The sequence below is a fragment of the Gymnoscopelus braueri genome (genome assembly GCF_963280865.1).
Source record: "Gymnoscopelus braueri genome assembly, chromosome: 5".
Taxonomy (NCBI): Eukaryota; Metazoa; Chordata; class Actinopteri; order Myctophiformes; family Myctophidae; genus Gymnoscopelus; species Gymnoscopelus braueri.
The window spans coordinates 30,603,844-30,609,843 of NC_137606.1; positions in this window are offsets into that span (position 1 = coordinate 30,603,844).

The following is a 6,000-nucleotide window of genomic DNA, read 5'->3' on the forward strand; positions in this document are numbered from 1 at the left end:
CCGAGCTGACTGGGAAGCGGAACATCAACAACTTCTACTGTTTCCTCAGTCAGGGGGACAATAGACATAGAAGATAAGCCTGTAGAATTATGGCAAACGCAGTCATCCTTAACACACATTCCCTGCCAACAACGTAGATCTACGCTCGTTCAGGTCCAACCGTTGACCGCCGGTCACGTAGATCTAAGTGATTCAATTAATTATTATTATTTTTTTATTCCACAAGAGGGCGCAACTTAGGAATGATTCCGTGACTCTCCTAGAAGGAATCAACGGATGTGACGCCATCCCAAAAAAACGTCACATCCGTCCGCTCCAATGATGGGATTTGGAGAAAAACACTTCTACAGTAACTGTAGCTCTGATTCATATTTATTTGTGTGAAAACCAGCCATTTTCAACGCGCGATCGCTTTAAAATGGCCGATCGCTGTAAAAAAAAATTGTTCCAGTGGATAGACGGGACCCTCCACCACCCCACGGACACTTTTTGGTTACATTCGCGTGCACGTTGTGGCTTCTGCGGCGCTCAATATATCGTCAAAACAGGTAAAAAAAAAACGCTGGCGGCAGCAGCAGGATAAAGCGGATGCATAGTACCTGGCGGTGAATGTGTTAAGTATTACAATAGCATAGAATTTTGAAGAGCACTTCACAATCAGGCCTCGTTCGTGCACAGACGCACAGCTGCTGCACACAACATCATGAACAGACAAACTTATTTCAAAAGATGCACAAGCTGGGGTGGAAGAATGCTGCTGTTCTGGACTTGCAGATTGGCCGTTTAAAGTTGCAAGCAATACTCACACAACAAGCACCACAATTTGTTTTGCTCTATAAACGCTTGAAACCCACCAGGCACGCATGCATAAGCGCGCAGACACCGCTTTTTCCCGCTCGCATGTTAATGAATGACCAGCCACGCACGGATGTGGATTTTTTTTCCCGCTCCGGCATTTTCACCGCATTGACCAGACGTCCACTGTGGCCATGTTTGGCGAGCCGAGAACAGGCGCACTCAAACCTCCGCACACAATAAAGAGGGTGACCAGCGTAAGTCACACTCAAGCCTCTGTGAGACCCTTGGTCCAGCCATACAGTAACAGTATGTATGAAGGGTGTGTATGCATACAAATAATGCTGAGCAACTTTCTTCACAAAGACCAGCATGTATGAAAAGGAAACTTCCGTACTGTAGGTGAGAATGTGATCTGACTAAAATATAGGAAGTGAACAAAAATACAATGTTATCCCTTGACCAATCATAATATAAATCTTTGTCACTAAACAAATATAGTGAGGATTTTTAACAGTCAAACTTCACCCCGAATTGCACCGAGTCTACTGAACTAAACTGTAGAAGAATAACCATTTGAGTGACCCCATATGGCCTTTACTCTAAAATACCACCCGGCCTCAGGCCAAAATGCCAACTTTCTGCACAAGATATCTCATTATAGAATTGGCAAATTGCAGGATGAACCCTACTGATTTTGGTGACCTCGTGGCCTTTACTCTTAAGGTCCTTATACACCGGGAGCATTTTTTTTTGTGCGATTGATTCACCCAAAAATATATGTTTTCGAACAGTTGTTGATAAACAGGTCATTTTTTTCTGAGCTTCTGCTTGAATAAAGGCATTAACTACATGAATATGTATTGTTTTGACATTTGATGTCAAATGTCTAACGGTGAGTTAATTCATTTATATTTTGCATTTTCAGATTGTTTATTCTTCTTTACACACTTGTTTTCTGTATTAAAGGGACTTTTTAAAGGTTCGATGACATTCATTTTCACTTTTTTTTTTAAAATGTTTTTTTGGGGGTTTTATGACCTCAATTACACCCAAAAAATCTGAACTTTGAACATTCAGTGGATTTTCTGTGGTCTGGGGTTTTCTGAATAATTAGGCTGAAAAGTAATCTGAGCTTGGCCCTTCGGCAGTGAGGTCACAGCCGATTAATCCCGCCCACTCTCCTCCTCGCCCCTCCCCTCCCCTATCCTTTCCTTTGGGGGGGGGGGGCGGAGCAGAGGCGATGATTGACAGGCAAAACCCTCACCAGCGACACCCGCAGGCAAAGATTTCTTTTTTCATTGCAGTTGAAAAGGCTTTAGAAATGTGAGAGAAAAACACCTGCCATGGATCAATGGAGTGGAATTTTTTGTTAAAACTTTCTATACACGTTTGAAGGACCATGGCAAAGACTTTTAATGTGTGGTAAAACTGAACGTCATGAAACCTTTAATATAGGTACTTTCAGAGTTAAATTTACACTCAGGATTTACAGCTGACTTTTAGCTGACTCAAGGCGTGAACACAGATGTTAACATGCCACCCAACAAAAATAATCCGTAGTTTAACCCCTGTGACACACAACCTATACATTAAACTCTAATGGGACAAACAGAAAGAGAGACACAGGAGATAGAGACTGACGAGGGGGAGAGAGAGAGAGAGAGAGAGAGAGAGAGAGAGAGAGAGAGAGAGAGAGAGAGAGAGAGAGAGAGAGAGAGAGATGAAGATAGAGAATGGGAGAGCGAGGCACAGGGAAGTTTCATGTCTGTGATAAAATACACATCTAATCCCAAGGACCAGTGGCCCATTGCACTGTATTGATTGGCCATGATTGATTCTGTGGGGGAATCGTCACAGATCAATTTTGTATTAAGAATTGATGTTCTGGTGTGGTATCAAGCACCAGGGATACAGAAACCCATCTATTACCTGTGATAATGGAAGTTTACCATTAACTAACGTGGTAACTGTATTCCACAGGAGTCTTTGTATTTGGCTAGCAGGTGTTCAGGACCCCAACCACGTCCAGGGTGAAGAGGTCACAGCAGTTAGAAAAGATTAATGAAATGGGTTGGAAACTGAGTGAAATAATCATTAAAATGAGAATGGGTCCAACAATGACAGCAATTAGCATCAACTGATCAGTGTTGAGGCATTTTTCTCCTATAATATTAAATTCAATAAAATTCCACTTAACATGTTACAACTTACATTATAATATTCTTGGCAAAAAAAATATTCGCACATCCACTTAGTTCAGATGCAGGTGCTGGACAGTGACAAATGAAGCAATTATGAACAAACATTCACGAACAAAAATCTTGTACTCTGCTCTTGCTCAGCACCAGTTATTCAATTTGACATGACGTTTCGGTCACTCTGGACCTTCATCAAGAGTGTCTTCTCTGATGAAGGTCCAGAGGGGCCGAAAAGTCATGTCAATTTGACTAAAACTGGTGCTGCTGAGCAAGAGCAGAGTGCGGGATTTGTGTTCCTGAATGTTTGTTCATGATTGCTTCACATTATAATATTCAAAAGTAAAAAAGAAAGAATGATTGCACATAATCATGCTTAAAGTGCTCAGGGATGTCATGTTGTTCACAGAATAGAGCGTCTTTTCACAGAGCCTTTACATTCTCCTCCATTTACTGTACAGTAGCCTACATACAGTAATCAAATAATTAAGCAATAAACTATATATAATATAACTATATATAACTATATAAAATAAATACTATTTACAAATTGACAAAGGAATTGAGAATGGAATACCATGAGAAAAAAAGCACATTTGAAATTATCCAACATTTTCAAAAATGCAAATCTTTGGTCACTCAGATAAAAGTATTAGTTGGTAAAGGTATTCATACAGTCTTTAAGTCTTTAAACAACTACACAATTCAACTTTTACTCAAATGTATCCTCTGCATTAATGGATGATTCAATGCCTCTCTCAAACAATTATGTATTTATATATTTAGAGAACATAAATCAAATTATTGAAATTGTATTGCAATACATGGTCCTTAAAGGGAAATACCACTCAACATTGAACTATATCTTTGATTGATTGATTGAAATTTGTATTAGGCAAAGGAATGTAAAACAACACAGTTACATTTATAATACATTTGTCTAGTCCTTGCGGACTTGTTTCCTTGTGTTTCCATGTGATCAGTGACATACGCAGGGTGTACTTTTGGCTCCGCCCCCTCAGCCAAAAGTACACCCTGCGTATGTCACTGATCACATGACCTCAATCAATTATCCAGTTCTAGGCAACATAGAAGAGGGGGGGGGGGCTTTGTTCTTATTTCCACACAACAACTCTAAAGCTGGCTCCAGACCAGACCGACTTTGGGCCGACTTGGCGTCGAGAAGCGTCGTATATAGTCGTCCAGTCGGTTAGGGGTCCGTCGGGTGGTCCGTCGGGACCTTTTCGGCCGACCCAGAGCCGACCGAACATGTTCAGTTCTTTGGCCGACAGGAGCCCGACTGGGAGTAGCTATGTAGCAGAGAAGACGTGACAACAAAGGGCTGTCGGTGTTGCCAGATTATGTGAGAGAAACAAGCGACCATGTCTATGAAAACCTACATTCACTGTTTCTCGTTGTCGCTCCCAGAGAGAGAGATTGATTGATTTGACCTACTTTTGCGCTGTGGTGATGACGTAATTTATTGGGAGCAGGTGTGTAAGATTCCATTAGTATAAACATTTTAATTGGCTTTCATATACTCTTAATCTCAGTTTTGGCTATTTTCTGGGTGTTCATTTCAATAAATTAATTAATGTATTTATTTTTGATTATTCGAATAACCATTTTCAAAAATGTTGTGTACATGTCAGCAGTGGTGGAAAAAGTACTCAAATGTTTTACTTGAGTAAAAGTATCAATGCAATAGATGTACTCTGAGTCTGTTTCAAGTAAAAGTCCGGAATTCAACATTTACTCGAGTAAAAGTACTAAAGTATTGGTATAAAAATGTACTTAAAGTACCAAAAGTAAAAGTACTAAAATGTTTGAAAATAGCAGATCTACAAGCTCAGAACGTGTGCATCGCAACACGTTGTGAGCTTGTAGATCTGCTATTTTCAAATAGCTTATAGGTATAAAATAGGGCTAAAGTGGTTAATGTATGTTTTATAATGATTTATATCTGCAAAGTAACTAGTAACTAAACATTTCAAATAATTGTTGTGGAGTAAAAGTATAGACAATTGGAAATACTCCAGTAAAGTAAAAGTAACTCAAAATTGTACTTAAGTACAGTACTTGAGTAAATGTACTAGTTACTTTACACCACTGCACGTCAGTGAAGAAAAAAAGAAAAAACGCTGGGAACATCAGGGAAACAAGCCCAAAGTCGCTTATAATAAGCAGACCTGGCAACGCACAGCAGAGGGCGCTGTTTTTCCTTTTTTTTTGGCCTTTGGGTTCCCAGATTAGCATCTCAATGGGGCAAGTCGGCTGACAGACTAAATGCCCACTTTTGCCAACCAAATACCAGTCTGTTGCAGTCTGAAGTAGTCTGAAATAGTCTGAACGAGTCTGTTTGGTCTGGAGCCACCTTAAGGTGTATTAAAGACACAGTTCAATGTTGAAAATGAGTGGTATTCCCCTTTAATATATCAGGGTTTTTTTTTGTCACATTTTGTAACCAAAATATAACATTTATTTTACAATTCACTTTTTAAACCTATACAGCAGAAGTACTGAAAACGTTGCATGCTAACCAATCATGATTAACATAAATGCTATTAATTTACTTGGACCCAGTGGTGGATAAAGTACTCAAACTCAGAACTTGAGTCAGATACCCAAAGTGCTAAAATATTACTCAACTTCAAGTGAAAGTTGCTCTGTCAAGCTCAAGCAAGTAATGTACTTACTGTAAGCATTCAAAAGTATATACTTTTTAAAAATACTTAAAGACGGGGTGCCGTGATTTTAAGTGATTTCCCCCCCCCCCTAAAACATAATCATCAGGTATTATGGTTATACTAGGAGGAAGATTTTTTTCAAAAAAGTATACAGAAATTGTTAAAATTATGTTTTTATGTGACCCCGCCTCCAGTTCATTAAGTATACCTGGTTCTCACCTTAGCACCTCCTCCACCACCTTAGCACCACCCAACTGTCCTGGTCCCTCCTCCTCCTCATGCCCACACCTGTTGTGTTATGATAATGAGGGGGAGGGTAT